The following is a 21,080-nucleotide window of genomic DNA, read 5'->3' as shown; positions in this document are numbered from 1 at the left end:
TAAAACAAAAAAGTCTAACTTCTTTTTTAACTGTTTTTGTATTAAATACGCAAAAATAACTATATGTACTATATATATATTTTTTTTTTCATTTAAACCATAGATAATGTAACCACCACTGTTTTGAATACATACCTTATAATGCCCATGCACAGGCTTCGCCTTTGCGGGATTTTTTTGTTACTGCCTTATATTTTGTATAATTTATATATGTACCAGTATGTATCAAAAAAATTGCCAATAAAAAAATCAAGTTAGAGAAATTCTCACCATTGAATTAAAGTAGTTTGGCTGAATATCTACAGATTCTGTTCTTCCAGTACGTTGCGGTGGTGTGGTGTATTATTGCTGGTTAAGACGAAGCAAAATATCCTGTAAAAAATAAATAAATCACTCCTGTAAAAACTGCTTTAAAGTTCATGAACACCTTTTTGGTTATGGTTTCATTGTGTAATGTGAAAAATTATGTTCTTTAGAAAATCATTGTAAAACATTTAAATATTTGTGTTTGAACTTCGCAAACTAAAATAAATAAAAAAAACACTTTCTTTCTTGTATAAATCACCAAAGGCGACTGGTGTTTAAAGTGGGAATTTAAACCTTATCACTATCTACATGAGGAGTGTTATTGTTAGCGGCCCGATTCCAAATATTACACGACGTGGTGCATCGCCTTAAGGGGCATAAATCATGCGAACTCTGCGGTAATGCGAACGCGAATGCAAGAAGCACAATGATAGTTTATTCCGTATTAGTGGGCACGTATTCCGATTAGCCATTGTTGGAAGTTGCCTCAGATGCCATGGTGGTGGTGGTGGTGGTGGTGGCGGCAATCCCCGAAGACTAAACTAACTCCCTCTAACTACGCTGCCTCGCCAACTTTACCAAAGAGGTCTCCTAATAAACAAACTACGCGAATTAACTGCGCGCTGTTAGTTATGAGCTTGTTTCTTGTGCACAACGCGACTGTCGATTATATCACAATCTATATACGAGTGTCTTCCCTGAAGATAGATACTGTAACGCTGTTCAAAACATTGGCCAAATAATATACATGTACAAGCTGTTGAAAGAATACAAAACAAATTTTTACGTTTTATAAATTTTAAAATGGGTATTCCAGATACTATGTTGAACTACAACACTCTGTTAAATTATATGAATTTACTCAAATTGTCAGACAGAAGAATTTTTACTAACTTGATTTCTATATAAAATTCTAAATGATTTAGTTGATAGTCCGGTATTGATAAGCTTCCGGATTCCACAACGTAATACTAGAAGTCAGGATTTATTTCAGTGCAGACATTCTGGGACTAACTACCATATGTATTCCTCTTTGTCCAGAATACTAATGGAGGGAAAAAATTATACCAAGTCAGTGGACATCTTCAATTTATCTTTAAACAAATATAAAACGTTTGTTAATGAAGCAATTCAGTTATATACAATAAATAATGTATATTCTTAATATTCATATGTAAAAGCCCCGAAAAGGGCGTTAATAAATAAATAAGGAGGAATACCTAATAACCCAAAAAATCATCAAGATAAGCCTTTTGTCTCGTTTACGCCTGCTTATTGTTATTTCGTGAGAAAGGGATAACAGAAGTATCTCGTCGAAAAAATATTATTTGAAAAGTTTTCAAGTGTATTCGTTAAGATGAACTTTTTTAATTTCACTGGAATTTTCTTTTCTGAAATCGCATGACAAGTTTAAAAAATGCAGTATGCAAACAATGCATCTGTGTGAGTGCTTAGTTTGGATAAACTCTAGTTGCGATAATTCCAGTGTCCGTTTTCCTTTTCCATTCTTTGTTTCCATTGAGTTGAATGATTTGAACGTCCTCGTATATTAATTCCGTCAAACAATTATCATCATTAATTTCTAGTTTTACAGTTCGCTAATTTGATTTGAAACTGTGCAACACGTTTTGCCTACAGTTTATATGTAATTATAAAAAGGTTTATAATTACAAATTAAGGATTTAAGACCCCGCATTCCGAATTCCTACCGATTTATAACATACTTCCCTTGAACTTTATGTTTTAATCTTTTAAAAAATATATTTTATTTTTGAAGATAATCTCTGTAGATTTTCCCAGCCCATAAATAATTACATGAAATTCCGTCGATGGAAAAAAGTCGCAACGTATGCTATGAAAATTGTTAAAATGATGTCTAGTTCTGTTATTTAACATGCTATAGGTATGAAAAAATTCACAGATTTATCAAGAGATTTTAAGGTTTATTTCAAATTTAATTTTATTTAATATTTTTAATCAAGCTTATTAATTATAATATATTTTTTTAAATTTAGCGCCCTCCCTCTAACCCCCCTCGAATCTCCCCTTCAAACCATCTTTGAACAATTACTACTGGTAATGCCTTAACCAGTTTTCTAAAATAGGAGTTTGCGACCTGGAAGCAAATACACGTATGAGCTGCTAGTTCCATTATTAAGTCTGTTTGTAGAGATAATAATTCACAATCAACCAAAATACAGCGTCTCTAAACCACAACTAATCTCCGGGGATCTCGACACAGACACACACACAGACTCACGAGTTTCCGGGCTTTGTGCACGCCGTGTCCTCGCTACTAGTCCGTAACACTCGGTGTGGTGCGGTGGTGGTGTTTATTTATCTTACACGTTATCTGTTCTTTTGTTTTACATATATTATGTAAAACATATCTGTACATTCGCTTCTAGAGCTGGTAGCCAGCTTATCATTCCGTGAAAAACGAAGAAATGCTAAAATAATTCAGTGGACCAGAGTTTTCAGGGTGGAGAGACGGAATCAGAAGATCGAGTGTATTTTAGAAGGTGGTTCGAGAGGAAAAGCAAGAAGGGTGTGAAATTAAAATTTTCTCTTGTCGCTTTTATTTTCCGGGAACAAGACTCGCCTTCGAAGGAGACATAGAATGCTCCTCGCTACGTCTAATACTATAAGCTCCAACAAAGATTTTTCAAACGCGAAAATTTCGTTTTGTGTAGAAAAAAGAGGGTAAGGAAGCTTCCCAATAAATTGGGCCGCCGATAAGTAGAGATTTCCCACCCCTCCCCCTTCGTCCCGCACGGCAGATTTGTGTCTCCGCACCCGTGGAGTTAGTATTTGTTAACCGCGGGATTGGATACCACATTCCGCTCACGGCAGCTCATATCGGCCTGTATAAATAATATAGGAAATGTCGGGACGTGACTATGTACCTCCGCGCTGATCGGCCACTCGTGGACCCCCTTTGAGGGGGGGATACATCGTGCGCTGATGGGCATCTCGGGAGGTTTCTTGTAGTTGTCAAATTATTGAATGAAATGTGAATCAATGCGAATCAGCAGTAAGCATTGCCTCCCGATTTGTCGTATGATTATTTTCTCTGAAGTCTACTCCCTCGGTGTAATTCGTGTTGCGGAATGTTGCTCTTGGCTTAGTTGACGATCTTTAGGCGTTATTATTTAATTTTTCCCCGCGATGTACGGGTGTGATGTTTTCTCCCTTAATATTAAAAAAGTAACATCATCCAGAGCTTGATAGTACTGATGTTCACAGCGAACTACTTCCTTAACAAGTACTGCGCATCACTTAACCCGCCCGTCTCTCGGCGCTTGCAGTTTCGTCTTAGCTGACGAAGCACAAAGATCCCCAAATACTGAATAGCCGAGTTGTTCGCCTTTCGCTCCCTCTGAGACAGGATTCCCCCCTTTCCTCTGTTTCCTACACATACTCTAGCGACGGAGCAACGTAGTATTAAATTTAATTAGACCCATTGGTGTACGCTTCTCTGAATTTCTTATGCAAACTTGTAGATTTAACGAATTTGAAAAGTTTCGCAAGTGTTCGCCCCCAGTACCTAGTTGTTCTTTATGTGATCTTTAACGGAGTATTTTACTTAAGCTGGGGTATAACTCTGTCTGGAGATATGTAGATGTCAATTTAAACATGAAACAACAAACAAGTTGGGAATCAGCGGGGACTAAAGGCAGAAATAGAATACGTAAGTGTGTTTTGTGATTGCATTACATTGCGACTTATGTCGGAGTTATTCAGAATACCCGGTACATGCAGTACAGACTATAGGTTGATCAGTTGGCAGTTTTGAGTCAACTTCTTCCTGTATGATTTCCTGAACACGCACAGCCAAGATGGCCGTCAATCTTATTCAAAATGATTACTTACGTCCATAATAAAAATATGATAATTTGGGAAGAAAATAAATGGGTGAAAAATACCAAACGAAATAAATGATTTATGATTGTTATGATTTAAAACAGGATGCCTATGCATTTTCTGGGCATTCGTATGGGAAGGTGTTAGTGTTCCCGCAGGCCCCTAGTAGTAAATCCCCGCCCGCAGCCCGCAGTCCGCAACCACCCCCAGTAGGTGTAGGGTGGGTGGTGTATTCCGACAAATTGTATTAGATTTGTATCTGGTGGAATTGATGTCCTCTAATAAATTGCGCCATTCGACTCGGTGCGGTAAGTCAGCTGCGAATCCGGATTAATCCCGAGGAATTGATGCCGTTCCTTAGATTAAACTTACTCTCCTCGAGAAGGAGAAGCGGCCGAGGCGCGAGTTAGTAAACTCGTTGATATTCGCTCAAATAAAATCTAAAGAACAACTCTTTTCTCTTTACCCAAATAACTTTTCACTAGAATTCTTTTCAATCACGCTCCCTCTTGGCGAACCTGAAGAGCAAAATCAGTTTTGTGTAATATAGGTAGGTATAACAAATTAATTAATTGATTAAATAAAACTTCTCCATCAGCGTAAGCAGAAAGTAAAGAACACGCAATTTATCGCTGAAAATAACGCGAATCCGTTTAAATTCATCGCGCATGAGTTCAAATGTGTGAATGTAGTAGTGCTAACAGTGTAAATTAGTATTCCTAAACGAATCCATTCCAGACTTATTGGATTACACATGATCAAAGTCGTGCAAAATTCACTTGTCTTTAAGACGTTTCGCGCATGCGTCGAATGTGCACGGGATGAGTTATATAGCTGCACTAATCCATTACATGATTTTTTGTTATGAGCGTAATCTGTCTCCTCGTGTCACCATTTCAGCGGGCCGAGTTATCTCGATGCTGCCCGATGCTGTAAAGATTTGGCACCGCAAAAAATTCACTCTTTTCGCTTGTGGTAGTTAGGTAGTTTAATGCACAAATGCACTTACCAAGTAACCGCCTCCGCTATGAACTACTATTTTTATTTGAATTGATTTGCTAGTTACCACAATAAATGCTTGTTAATATAATCCCCCGATTACCCTTTCAAATTTAATATAATTTTCCTTGCACGAATCTGAATGAATAGTATTCCAGCTAGCATCGTTCTGCACCATGTCTATTGTTCGCTCCGTAAAATCACCACAAACTAGTTTAAATTGATATTCTAATTGGCGCCGGTGACGAAGTGTCTGACATAATAATTTGAATGCAGCTTTTGTAAATGAAACGTGAAAGCGTCACTGAACAGGGGCAGTAGACTGTGGACAGTGGACGGTGAACATTCAAGGCAGCGGCTGTAAATCATCGGCCCGCTCGCCCACACCGCGCTTAGAGCTACAGCAGCATCATTGCCAACTGCATAAAAAGCCAGCCTACTAGTGGCGCCTATGCCTTGTAGGATACTATTATCTTGTTCTAATTTCGTTTCATTCATTGAAATTTGCAAACAATACCATACAGATACATTCATTAATTTTACATTAGCTCCACACAGGAGGCCTTGAGGAAAATAATTTCCCTCTGGACCTATGTCATCTTTGGGAATGCCGTGTGGATGGGAAGGAAAAAGGTATGAGGGGTGGGTAGGAATCTAAGGGTCAGTGTGTGCAAGAGTGACGGAGGCTTGAATTCATTCTTCCCACTGCGGCACAATGCAGTGGGTCGAGAGAGTCCTGCTGTAGAGGTAAAAAGATCTCCCTCAACCAGTCTCTACAAGTCCGGCCCGCCACACAGTAGATGAGCAAACGCAACCCTCACCCCCATGAACGCTTCATGAAACTTCTGCTAAGTCACCTCCTCTCATTTATTTCCTTAAAAAGCCCCGCCACACATGATGTGCATGATTGCCAAAGATGACATGGGCCTTGAAGGGAGATGTCTTCAGGGCCTTCTGTGTGGAACTTAGGTGGAAAAAAACATGATCAACGAACAATACTGCATGTGACAATACTCGTTTTATTATTAATACAAATTATGCGAACTTCTTAAACTCACTAGGAAATGTATTTATGTACATTTTTATTAGATTGAGAAATACTCTTGAGTTAGATAATTTTATTAGATTGAGAAATACTCTTGAGGTATATAATTTTAAAGAAATGTTTTTCGCGTTAGTTCACTTATTAATTAAGTATGGAATTATTGGATGAGGAAATGCATACAAAAATAGAGGGGGGGGGGGTAATTCTTCAATCAGGTAGAGTCATCGCCATAGGCTTCCAAGCGGAGAATTGTTCTGAAATATTGAATATCATTCAGGTTCATTTCTGAGTGCAGTGTCCCGGCAGGCTCAAGGTGAAAAAATTTAAAAAAAAATCAAAATTCAAAAAAATATTTATTGCACAAAAAGAGTACAAAGGTTATAGCTTATAGGTTACATCCTATTTCTTCCAGCTAACCCAACAAATACACATTATATTACATAAACCAACAATTACATGTTAACAAATGCATGTAAAATAAAAAATAAAAAACAGAGGTATTTAATTTATTTATTTATTTAATTTATTTATTTATTTATACGCCCATTGGGCTTTTACATACATAGTTAATAAAAAAATAATATTCTGAAGATTGCAAGTTCACAAAAGTAATAGTAAAAATACGTATAACCATATCCATTTGAGATATTATAACAGCAAGTAAATAGTACAAAAATAAGAATATTCCTACTCCTAAGTTATACAGACTTAAATTAGTTAATAAGAAATGTAAAGTTTATATGTAAATGCTAGGTAGTGGCAGCAGTAACATGATACAATACGACACATAGTGTATGAGGCCTTTGAGTAAGAAAGCTAACGAAATAATTATTATTGGCAGTATTGTTAACAAATATACTGCGTTTGACTGGTTGTAGTGGCCTGCTAAATCGAGGGCGATCGGTCAGCCATTTTACATAGTTTATATAAAAAATATTGTGCAGATTATAAATATAGAATAGTAAAGGTATTATTAATATCTTAATTTATGTAAGGTATTCATTTAAGGTGTAGTGACATTTGTTTAAAAGAAATGTTTTTAGTGTTGATTTAAATTTAAGTATGTCGGTTATTTGTTTGATGCTACGTGGAAGGTTGTTATATACTTTAATGACCATGTAGTGTGATCATTTTTGAAAAATAGTTTTGTTTGCCTTTGGGATTAATAAGTTTTCTGTGAACCTTGTAGCGTGTTTATGTGTTGAGTTTTTTTGTGGGAACTTTTCTGGAGATGATCGTACTAACAGGCATAACTCCATTATATATATGTCCGTCACTGTCAGAAGTTTAAGATTTTTAAAAAATTGGTCTACATGAATCAGTTGTAGATAATAATTAATTGTTATTAATCTACATCAATCATAAAGGTTCAGTTGTTTCAGTTCCGATGTATACAGATATATGTAAAACGCGTTGATCAGTATTCACAATCTATTTGAAGTTTCGCAAAATCCCTAAAAGCTGAAATATTTGTTTATCGTTTTCATTGGCAGAGCATTGCCATAAATCAAGGATCGCATTGTGTGTGCTGCCGCTCGCTGCACAGCGGAATGGATTGTTAGCCCCGCGAGGGTAGGAGAGGACTGCAATCACTACCATACATCGGGAGATATTTCACGCCAGCAAGAACCAGGTGGCATTTCCACTGCACTCCGGGCATTGTCTTTTACTCAATATACTCAATATCTCTCTTTATTGCTGGTTCACAGTCAAACGTGATATTGTTTTTTTTTTACGAATTGTTAAATAAATTCACACTCTTCTCACTTACATTTGATGGTTAGCATACATGACCATTCTCACCAGATCGCCAGATATCAACTCACCCGTAATACAAATATCTGGCCCTCAACATGCTTCACGTAATATACCTTCATACCCTTTAAACATTATTTTCTTTTCGTATATATTTACTCCTCCCATAAACACGAGCCCCTGTAGCTCACCTTATGGAGTAGTAGAATAATTAGGAAAAAATGTATTTATTTTCCATACTGTATATATAATTCCATAATTTGGAAACTTTTGTATTATTTTGTAATAAATATATAAATGTTAATAAATTAAAATTAAAATATATCGATGATTTCCAAATGATGTTTCCTCGCTTTTGTGACATAAAAATACTAATTTCCATAACATTATCTAATGAGATATTACGGCCAACTTCCAAATCACTCAAATTCAACAAAAACTCTACTTGAATTTACGTTGGGTTAGATAAATTTTCAAAAAATTCTTTGCCTTGTATTTTCTCTAATACTAACATAATCATATATACCCGTTTGAGTTTTTAAATAATTTTCGCGATCGCTGCGACCAGGTTTCGTGATCACCTAAAAAAGTATTACAGTATATTAAAGACTATAGACATATCTTATATAGAGGAAAGGCGGTGTATTTAGCATCAACCAGTCAACAGTCCAGTGTCAGCTACTGCTAGCTGTTACGATGGCGCTCAATTCTCTGCTCCGGCTCTCGGTCCTGCCAGTCTACCAGTCTGCCAGCGGGGCCCTCTCCATTCATTTCATTGTCGGCTGTTAGATTTATGCTCCCCTTCTCTTTCCCCTTTCCCCCACACCCTGTCCCGCCACCAAACCCACCCTGACGGTGTGTGCATGATTTACGCCTATCGTCTCCGCTTTGTTTGCAGTGGAAATGAAGCTGGATCCAGGCGGTAAAATCATAACTGAAAAGAAGCGGATATATTGTTTTTTTATTCTGTTTGAGCTGCGAACTGTCCTAATAATTCCTACAGATGACATTTTAGTTATACTGGTTAATCCTTTGATATATAATAACAATAGATTAGCCCTCTTATAACCAATTACAATCTAAAAATAATACCACCTAAGAGTAATTACATAACACAACTACCCATAGAATTCCGATGCCTAGCTGGATATAAATAAGTTCTCTACAGTATAAAACAGAGCAAAAAAAGTTTTTGCTCAAATCCTATGATTTCATTTCTTTGTTTATCGGCCAATAGCCTGTCCGAAAAGCAACGCGACACAAGTTACAGAGACGAACTTGACAACTCCACTTGATGTTAACTAGTTGTACAATCTTCTAAAAAGTACGCGAAACCAGCGACGATCATTCATTTTGTGGCAAAAGGGTCGTCGTAATTTTTTTGCGTGTCGTAGCTGTTTTGCTTGAAATAAATGAAAGTTTTTTATATCAATTATTACTTTTGTCTCCTTGAAGCTAACTACAATTCATATTGTTTTTGATATTGACGTAGATGATTAAATTGTTAATGTTAAGTCCGCGAGAGCCCCTACCTAAAATATTTCTATCTGCCTCAATTTCGTGTTTGAAAAAAATCATCTTCACAATGCTCACTAGCGTTGAGATGAACTTGCTGGAAAACAAATTTGTTCCGTGCAGAGCAACAAAAGGTTAAAAGCAATGGGCATGCATCAGCAAATTTCTAGCAATCCCTTCTTAGTCTAATTCTCATTCCTTATTTACAAACATGTGTTATTTACATTTATAGTGATTTACTCTTTCTTATTAAAAATGCTCATGTTTTACGCATGCCTAGTTTATCAATACCTAATACTGTTGTTTAAACTATTTTTTTGATATGAGAAATATTATGAGATTTAGACGCTACCATTTTGTAAATTTAAAGTTCCTACGAAATTCCTGTTTTTATATAACTTTATATGTATGTAACTATATATGGAATGCTCCATGTATATATTGATATACATATTTGTATAAATGTATGTGTATGTGTAAGGTAAGCAAATATATGTACCCGCCTCAGAAAAGAAATCTTCTAGTGAGGCGGGTTACTTTCATATTTGTAATATTGATCATGTTATTGCAATAAACGCCCGGGTTTCCGGCAATTAATAAAATAAAAAAGCTTCTTCCGATCTTTCCACTGTGAGACAATGCACTTTACTTCTGATAAATGTTTTCTTAACGAATATTTTTGGTTTGTGTGTTCATTTTCCAAACATCCACCCGCCCTGTCTAGATAATACCAGTCTGTAATATAATACATGTCATTATAATCTCGTATTTTCCCTAACAGTTTTGAAAGTTTTTTTAATGTCATGTCTCTGGATAGCGGTACATTTATGTCAATAACTAGCGACCTGCCCGGCTTCGCACATGTGCAATGTACTAATGTGGCGTCATAAGTTTCCGATTGTATCATATCTGTATTATGGAGTTCAATTGGTGTTGATTTTTTCCTTGATTTCTGTCCAGTTCGGGTTACATGTTGCACTTGTAAAGAAATCGGGTTTACCGTGATGTCTGAAGTCATTGCGCTCTGCAATTTTTCATGCAAATATCGAGTTTTACTCTTATATATATATATATTGCATTTGTGCGTGCGGCCGACTGTTTGTTGCGCGTGATTTTTCAAATTGCGATATCTAAGATATTAAAACATTTTTCATCTACATTTTCAGCCAGATGTATCTAAAATGACTAATTGGATAAGGGTTAAAACTATATCGGTCAAAGACGCTTCTTTTTTTGTTGCGCCTAATTTTAAATTTATGGTATCTTCTAAAATATTCATTTAAATGGGTAACCGGATAACTCATCACATTGATAATTCATCACATGTTTAAAAAATTGTATAAAGTCATGGAAAGTGATGAAAGAAAAACTTTATTAACTGGGTTATGTAGGTTAGGTTGGGTAAAAAAAAATTTTTTTTCATCGTTTCTAATGACTTAATATCACTTTTTTAAAATGTGTTGAATTGTTATCATGGAACCATTTAAATGATATGCTGTAAAAGGAACTTTTTTAATTTATTTATTTATTCGCCCATTGGGCTTTTACATACATAGTTCATAAAAAAATAATATTCTGAAGATTGTAAGTTCCCAATAGTAACAGTAATAATACATATAACCATATCCATTTGACATATTATAACAGCAAGTAAATAGTAAATGCATACAATAATTATTTGTAGGTATAAACCTGTTGTATAAAAATAAGAATAAGAATATGCCTACTCCTAAGTTATACAAACTGAAGTTAAAAAGAAATGTGATCTACATTAAATGCCCAAAGAAACCAACATATTTAATTGGATAAGGATGAATATTATATTGGTCAATATAGTATCGAAAACATATATAAAAGATAAAAATGATGACTGTTGGTTATCCTTAGGAGAGAGATATATACCGTTGCGGACTTTTCTGTAGGCCTTTTTAACATATACAATTTCGTAGTACATTATTTTGATGTATCTCCCAATGTTTAGTCAGCGTAAGCTATGTACGCGCCCGAAAATATATATTTTACGACTTTTTTACAAAACATCGACTTTTATCTACTTTCTAAAAATATAATATGCATGTATTATATACATAAACCTTCCGTAAGAAATTCTTCAAATGATAGTGAAAACCCTACCAAAATCCGTGGCCTGGTTTTTTTTTAATTTTCTTTTTTTTAATTTTTTTTTATTTTTTTTATTAACTTTCAAAAATACATTTTTTACAATTAAGTCCCGTTAAACTGATTGATATCAGTTTGTCAACGGGTTCTTTTAACAATTACTTTTTAAATACATATACAATTTTTACAAGTACATAAAATATACATATAATTACATTAGTACAAAAAAATTCTTTCACATAACCATTTTTTTAACATAAATTTCCTTCTCTGAGTCAATTCACAGCTTTTTATTGGGTTTGGTAACATGTTGTAAATTATTGGAACGAGGTATTCTAGTGTTCTTTGACCATATTTATTCAGGTATCTGGGAAATACAAGTCCATCGTTTGCAATTAGTCTTGTATTATGAACATGTGTCACTATTTTATTATGTTCAGATTGAGATGTATGCTGACTCGCAATTTTAAGCCACACTAAAGCACGAACAGATAATACATTTACAGAGTTGTATAGTAATGAATTTGGTACGTCGTTTCTTTGTTCGTATTTAGTTTTGTTTAATAATAATTTTACCAAAGAATATTATACATTTATTATTCAGTGAAATGGTTTTTAAAATTATTAGGAATGTTTAGACCACAAAGCTAGGCACATGCCTGTGTTGTTAGTTGATTATATATACAGTCCATTAAATAATATATCAAGTATGAAATATAGAAGATATTAGAAGAAATTAAAATCAATATAAAATATTTAAAAAAAACAAGTTTAGAAGAACTAAACGCACAAACAGACTGACGCGAATAGCGTCTTTATTTTATACTATTTAGAGATAAGCTGAAATATTTTTACCCTTATTTGACGATTGCCCATTATTTTCTATTAGAAAATAATTCCAACCAAATTTAATACCCTTGTTCAGAGCACATTGCGTCATTACAATGTTGTTGAAGTCGTTATTCGCGGATTAACTGACGCTGCCTGCAGTGACGATGGCAAGTGGTGCAGGCTGTACTAGTTGATTAGTGGTGTGGTGTAGGCACACGAAGTGACGCGCGGGCGCTACCGATCAACTTTTAATGAGATCGCTAATGAAGCCGCTAATTCTCACAGAATATCGATATGTGAAAAACGCAACCAACGCGCTATTTTAGCTGAAAACTACTGCATCTCCCGTCCAACTTAAGCTTAATTAATTGTTTGACTTCCAAAAGCTTGTTTGGTTTCAATTTAGGAAACTTAATAATATGTAAATAATTACCTAGTGTGTCCAATTTAAGCTTTTTCTAATATTATTTGCACTTAATTAATTGTTTGGCTACCATAATTTAACCATCAAGATTTGTTTCGGATTTAGGACACATAATAATACTTAAATAATTACCTGCTGTGTCAAATTAAAGCTTTTAAAAAATATTATTTGCGCTTAGTTTATTATTTGACCACCACAATTTAATTTAACCATCTAAACACCCAGTTTGGTTCGAATTTAGGATACATAATAATTTGCAAACAATTACCTACTGTGTCCAATTTAAGCTTTTTCTAATATTATTTGCACTTAATTAATTATTTGACTACCACAATTTAATTTAACCATCTAGACACCTAGTTTGGTTCGAATTTAGGATACATAATAATTTGAAAACAATTATCTACTGTGTCCAATTTAAGCGTTTTCTAATATTATTTGCACTTAATTAATTGTTTGACTACCACAATTTAACCATCAAGATACCATTTTTTTTGGAAATTAGGATACATAAGAATATTTAAATAATTATCAACTATCTGCAAAGGTACAATAACGAGAGCCTCAGTGTGCGAAAAACAAGTATTGCTAATTTATTAAAAACCTCTTAAAATTATATAAAAACTAGATTGCAGGCCGTTTCCTGATAAACTATTAGTAAATTCCTAACATATCAAAACACGTGTTCATGCAAGTTTTTAGTTTTTATTAGGAAACCTATCAATTAATTCGTTAAGGGCCTGCAATCGCGTTTTTAATCGGATCACGAATAATTTGAAGAGATTCTTAATAAAGTGGCAATATTTTGTATCATTAAGTTTTCGCCGTGTATTGGTATACTCACTTGCATTGATATATTTAAGGAACTGATTTTTTAAACTTCAGTCGTCCTTTAGTCAGTTTAGAAATATTCTCACTTGATTCGACAGGTTGCTGGTTCGATTTCCGCCGCAGTGCATAATAATTGACAAAAACACATTTCTCTGAGTTTATTGTTGTTTCGAAAAGAACGCCTGCGTTGTACGAGTACTTGTCGTTATGATAATCCAGAGATGGAATGCAGCATCCATTGTTAAGGCGATGCACTACGTCGTGTAATACTTTGAATCGAGCCGCTATCAATAACACACTTTACGTAAATGGCTCAAATTCCCGCTTCACACCATCCACCTGTTTTGATTTATGCAAGAAAAAAACATGGCCAAAAAGTGCATTGCACATCATTTTATAAATAACTTAATTTGCCACATTATACAATAAAATCATAACCGAAAATGGGTTCGTAAGTAGGAGATTTCGAACTTTAAAGCAGTTTTCATAGGCCTTATGCATATTGTTTTCTGGGCTTATAAAAAGACTTATCTAAAAAATACTCGATTATTTCAAAGGCCAGGATGTATTCTACTCGCAGTATTTAATTAAAATATCTGAAACATTTCTAGGCGATTAAATTTTCAAACCAAAAATACATGATTTTGAATTACTACGTAGTGCATCGCCTTAATTAGGGCGTGCGCACCTCCAATGTTGACAACGGAACCCGCGCCGTGCTGTCCTCATGTTGTGTGTATGAAGATCGTAAAGCGTTATGACTGTTGTGAAGTCATTATACTTTACTTGTGGATTGTACCCTGTCAGCGTGCTGTACGAGTATTGTTGATGTGTACTGTAGGCGATTTCCCGTATTCTTAAAACACCCATTTGTTTACCTGCAGTTAATTGGATTATTTATTAAACGGCGTTTTGCGAGTTGTATTTTGATTTTCTATCTGTGGACAAATTGACGCTGGAGACTACTGGGTAATGTTTTTAGGGATTGCCATTCGTTTGCTTCGTTTATTAAATTATTGTTCTTAATATATTATTATATATAACGTGCTTAAATGCAGCGTACCATTCCTTCCACACGCATGTGGTGCCTCGCTTATTTCTGATTATTATAACATATATTAATCTACCTACTTAACTAGTTAGTCCCGTAGGTTAGAGGCTGTAGGTAAATAAAAACTGAAGGCTGTAGGTAGTAAAAAAAATAAAGGCTGTAAGTAGTAAACAAGTTCCATGTACCTACTGTGCTACCTTTATGTTAATGTATAGAAAATCGACCACCATAACACGGGCATGTGCCTAGCATGGTGGTCGAAAAATCCTAAATTCATGTAATAAATAATTTCAATGAATAAAGAAACATTAAAAAAAAAAAAAAATTCTTTGCACACGGAGAAAAATGGGAATTGCTGATTTATTAAAAAAATCTCTTCATATTATTGGTATTCCGGTTAAAAACGGGAATGCATGCCGTTTCCTGATAAATTTTTAGTAAATTCATAAAATATCGGAACATGTGTTCATGCACCTACATTTGCCTTCACAATAATTAATATGTAATGACGAAATGCGAAAATATTATGATTTTTATGAACACGTGTTCCGAATCGCGATAATATATTCCTCTTTCCCCGTTTTACAATCCCGTTTTTAACCGGATCATAAATAATTTGAAGAGATTCTTAATAAATTAACAATGATCATTTTTCTCCGCGCAGTGTGAGTAAGAATATAATTGTTTGGTTTGTGACAGCAAATATCACTTTAAAAAAAAAAAAACATACACTTTGTATTTAACTTAGTTATTATTATATGCTGACGAAGCTTGGTTTAAGCGAAACCGGTCGATGTGTAAAATAATAAATATTCGTGTTTAAATACAAAGTGTTTGTTTTATTTAAAACAAAAATATAATGTCTAACCACAAAGGAATTGCTTCATATGAAAAAAAAAAAAAAATATATATATATATATATATATCCCGCTACATTTGTTGCGTCCGACCCCTAAAAACTCCATAGCATTGCAGCGTCCACCGACTTACAGCGTCCGATATACGGACGCTACAATGTTTTGACCTCAAAATTGGCCAGAACGATGCTTACCCCATGTAGAATCGTATGGCAAAAATTTTTGTGGAAGCAAAAAATGTCTCGGAATGTCTGGAAACGAATATTGAACGTTTGACATTTTGCCGACAGGTTCGCTACACGATGTATATATCGAGCAGTGTATGTTTTTATTCATTTCTACGATCTTGCCGCGTCCACGAAGTAATATAATTTTCGATACATAACGACGATCATGCTGCGTCTACGCATTACATCGTTAGTATTGCGTCCTCAAGACCGATTACGAGTTGATATTATTTTATATACATAACGACGGTCGTGCTGCGTCCACGCATTACGTCGATAGTACTGCGTCCCCGTAGCCGCTCATGAGAATATACTATTTTTAACTCATAATGACAATCATGATGCTTCCATGCATCACGTCGATAGTATTGCGTCCCAGTGAACGATCACGAGTAGATATTATTTTGAATATACAACGACGGTTATGCTGCATCCACGCATTACTTTGATAGTATTGCGTCCCCCTGGCCGATCACGTTGAAATATTATTATGAATACATAACGACGGTCTTGCTGCGTCTACGCATTACGTCGATAGTACTGCGTCCTCGGGCCATTCGGAGTACATTGTTAAATATTATTTGAGCGTTTGGTTGAGTAAATCATCAGATTTGGCAACATTTGGTTAATTTACAACGATGCCGCTTGATAATCAGAACTAAGAATCGTCTTGCGTGGTTTTTAATGCATAACGACGATTTTGCTGCGTCCACGCATTACTTCGATAGTACTGCGTCCCCATGGCCATTCACGAGTACATTTTTAGAAATTATTTGAGCGTTTGGTTGAGTAAATCATCAGATTTGGCAACGTTGGGTTAATTTACAACGATGCCGCTTGACACTAAGAACTAAGAAGCATCCTGCGTAGTTTTTAATGCATAACGACGATCGTGATGCGTTTACGCATTACGTTGGTAGTATTGCGTCCGTTGTTTTTTTTTAAAGAAAACGCGTTTTTTTTTGGAGCGAAACCCGATCGGCACAAAGTATAAAAAATAAAAGTGGTGTTTACAAAGTTATTGTTTTATTTTAAATTAAATATTGTTGTCAATTAAACAAACAATTTATAAGTTCCCGAATATTATCTGAATATAAAATAAAAACCTCAAGATATGAATTGAAATCTAGCAAGAATATCGTAACACAAATTGTGAGGATTATTATTAATATATTTATAGAATTATAACTATATATTTTATCACACCTTCATAAATGCAATGAAAACTTTAACTTAAATGAAATCAACAAAATACAAAATATAGAAGAATACGTATGTGAAACATACAGCGAATGCACTAAAATCTAGAACAATATAATAAATCTACTAACAATCTTGCACTTAAACATAAGGAGTATAATTTGAAACATGGACGAACTTCTGGTATACCTATGTATTTAACATTATGTCCACAACCAGATTTTTTAATACTATCCGAGGCACACTCGCATGCAATACATAAAAATATACCAAGTATTCCAAACTACAAACAATATGTCACAAATTATCACAAAAATAAAAGTAGTGGAATTGTAGTCTATGCTAAAGAAAAATTTACTGATATCAATGTTAACGAAATACCAATATGTAACGCAAACTGTTTGTCAATTAATGAATCTAAATAATTAGCCAATTAATATAATCGCATGTATCGAATACATTGCTCTATTATACCCTTATAGTCCAGTAGGTACCCAAGCAATTCTTTCAGAAACTTGATCAGGGTGCTTAGGCTGTGAACATCTTGGAATAATTATCGATAATAACATCAAATGGAAAAGTCAAATAAACTCCACAGTAGACAGAATGAGAAAACTCATCTTGGTGTTTTTTAGACTTAGAAATACTGTATCATTAAAAATACTTAAAGGTATTTATTTTGCACTTGCACATTCTACACTACTACAATATGAGATCGTGGTTTGCGGGGGGGGGGGGGGGTGCGTATAAATCATACCTACGTCCACTTGTGACAATTCAAAAAATATTAATAAAAATCATATTTAAAAAAGCCATATAACTATCCAACAATAAATGTTTTCCAAGGTTTCCCGGTTCCCCTTCTCACAAAAATTTATGAAAAAAATACTCGTACATTAAGAACTTCAATTACATAAAGATTTATTTGACAAAAATAATATTCCATAATTAATTTTAAGCTAAATAATTATTTATATTGGAGGACTAACCGTACCACTTGTTCGAACTACAACAGCAAAACATCATTATTTATTTAACGGTATAAAATTATTCAATAAATTACTCCTGGATATATCTGAGGAAAATTATGACAGTTACAAAAAAAAAATTTAAAATTCTCTAATACCACCTAATAAATTTTCTTATTGTTTTAAATTATTTATTTATTTATTTTATTTCAGGGAAATCAACAGTTTACAATGTGGTTCATTTATACACGTGTAATTTACCTAACTGAGAAACCAATTGCAGATTTCCGCAATATTCTATTCTATTATGTATGTAAAAATTTAAAAACTATACTTACAAGAACTAAAAAATATTAAATTTATCGAAGAAAGCAAACACTTAGTGGCTTGACATTATACAAAATGAAACAAATACTTTGTTTTAAACCACTTTATTTTAATTTATATTTCGTCGACCGGTTTGAATTGAACCCAAATATTGTATAAAATAAATATAAAGTGGTTTAAAACATAGTATTGTTTCATTTTGTAAAAAATATAACGTTATTCAAGATGGAGATTATTATAACATGAGATTATTTTAACTGGAGATTATTATAACAGGAGATTATTAAAACAGAAGATTATTATAACGTAATACTACATAATATATGTCATTACATAATATTATAACATTTTATGCAGTTTGGTACACGTTTAATACATTTTTAATATAGTTTTTTATATTTATTTTGGTTACATTGAAGATAGAATCAGAGAGAATGTTACTATACATAATATGTTGAACATATTCTTCTAAGACAAGCATTTTTATTTTACTAGATTACATGAGCGTGTGTGCCGTGTAGGTACTTTCAAATCAATTCTGCTTAATAAACTCCACATATTATGTTTCTGCTTATCATTCCTTGGTATTATTTATAACTAACCTGTTTTTATTACTTTTATTGTATTTTCTTGTAAGGCTTTTAATAGTTTTTGTAATAATATTTGCAATATAAATATGTAAAAATATATTGTTGTCCTCTCCTAAGCACAAGCATCTTACTTATCAGAAAAGTGATTTAAATATTATTTAATATTATGTTGTAAATATTGTAACACTAAAGATGTTAAGAAATAAAAAAAAATATATATATTTTTATTTTGAACTTAATGGTATTAATATGTTTAACTCATTAATTAAAATATTGCAATTTGAGGTTGAACTAATTAAGTTAAATATAAAAACAGATATTATTATATTGAATACGTAACGACAGAAGTTCTGCGTCGATGGTATTGTATCCTCGTGACCAATCACGAGTAGATATTATTTTGTATACATAACGACGGCCGTGCTGCGTCCACGCATTTCGTCGATAGTATTGCGTCCCCATGGCCGTTGGCGAATTTGTACATTTTTATGTATTGTTTGAGTCCTTGGTGAAGCAAAACGCCAGATTTGGCAACATTCAGTTCATTTACAACGTTGCCACTTAGCACTCAGAACTAAAAAGCGCCTTGCGCGGCTGGACATTTTTGTAAGATGGTTTACTGTGGACGGTTAATTGATATCCCGACCTAAAAATGTCCAACCGCCCTCTGCAATGGAGCGAACTGGCGTGTTATGAAATGATACATTTTTACTAAGGATATCGTTGTAAAAAAATTGTCGCACGCCTGCGCCCAGTAGGTACGTTTGTATACAAGGTGCAACAAGATATTCATTCAAACTTCTCACTATCAATAGACAGTTTGTTGTCAGGTCTGGTGTGTTTCTGGATGTCAAAAAAATAAAACATAAATATATATACATATATTTTTTATATACCGCACAAGAGTCTCAACCGCTCCCGTCTGGAACAGCGAGACTGTGGCATCCCCAATCTGAATACTAGGGTGAAGGTATTGGGGAGGGGAAGAAGATGAGGAAGAGAAATGTAGAAAAGTACCTGGCTATTTATATCTGGTCACCAAACACGGCAAAAGCTTGGAAATAACGTTTCCATTAGGAATGATGGTCACACACCAGGGCGATACTGAGAGTATATTTCACTCTGGAACGTGCTGCAAACACACTTTATATTATGTTTAATGTATTAATTGTGAAATAACACAAACAAATAAAAATTTATTTGCGCACGCCGGGTTTGACCGTTAGATTACGGGCTTCGGATTGCGAGTCGAGAGTCTTATCTCTCAACCACAGATGCTGTAATTAATTAATTAATTCACTATGAACGTGAAAACTTCACTAGAAAAGTAAGAAATATTTTGTGTTGTTTATTTATTTGTTAATTTATTTATTACACCTAATAGACGTTTACATTCTAGTTTAATAGTTGAGTATCGCAGTTATTATAAATTCTTCAAAATTAAAACAATAGAGAAAACAAAATAGAATGAAAAAAAATAAAATGTTACAACAAAAGCGTATAATAAAATAAGATACATTGGTAAAAATGATAAGAAGTCTCACATAAGTAGATATTCAAAATAAAGAAAAGATTGCAAAAATTATAGATGTCTAATTGTATCGATATATAAAAGAATTAAAATAAACAATATTTATATTGATTATTTTTAAGGTGAAATATATCTCCCATATCAGAATAAGTCATGTAATCCTAAGGGGTTTAATAATATAAGGGGCATAACAACGGCCTAAATTTACCTTTTGAAACTCTCAAAACAAATCCAAGAGTCTTAAGGGCCTTATATACGGAAGACGTAAAAATTAAATCGACCTTCAAAACGCCATGTAACAAAAAAATAATATACACTCGGACGCAAGAATATATTATTCAGTATGGACGTGAAACCTTTATTAGAATAGTCAGCAATATACGGCAGACGTAACAAATAAATTAGAGTGAACGGACGTGAAACCTATATTAAAAGGAACCTTCAATATACAAAAAATATACACCCGGACGTGAGTATGTACGTGACGCTAGAAATGTATGAAAGTGTAATAAACATCAAAACCTGCATTATTATGAATATTAAAAAAATATGATATTAGCGATTATCGTGAGTAAAACATAGTGCAATATTCACAAAAACAATCTAAAAAAAAGAACTAGAAGTGCTGGACGCCCAAAGAC

At 33.8% G+C, this 21,080-nt stretch overlaps 1 protein-coding gene across 1 annotated transcript in view; it reads left to right on the top strand.

The window, feature by feature from the left end:
* Positions 1-21,080, top strand: part of mib1 (E3 ubiquitin-protein ligase mind bomb 1) — a 648,848-nt gene that overhangs the window by 71,554 nt on the left and 556,214 nt on the right. The gene's annotated exons all lie outside the window — the stretch shown is intronic.

Source organism: Hesperophylax consimilis, chromosome 4 (genome assembly GCF_061612785.1).
Source record: "Hesperophylax consimilis isolate HC1 chromosome 4, BYU_Hcon_1.0, whole genome shotgun sequence".
Lineage (NCBI taxonomy): Eukaryota > Metazoa > Arthropoda > Insecta > Trichoptera > Limnephilidae > Hesperophylax > Hesperophylax consimilis.
The sequence above is the reverse complement of the archived record's forward strand: the minus strand, read 5'-3'. Positions and strand labels throughout refer to the sequence as shown.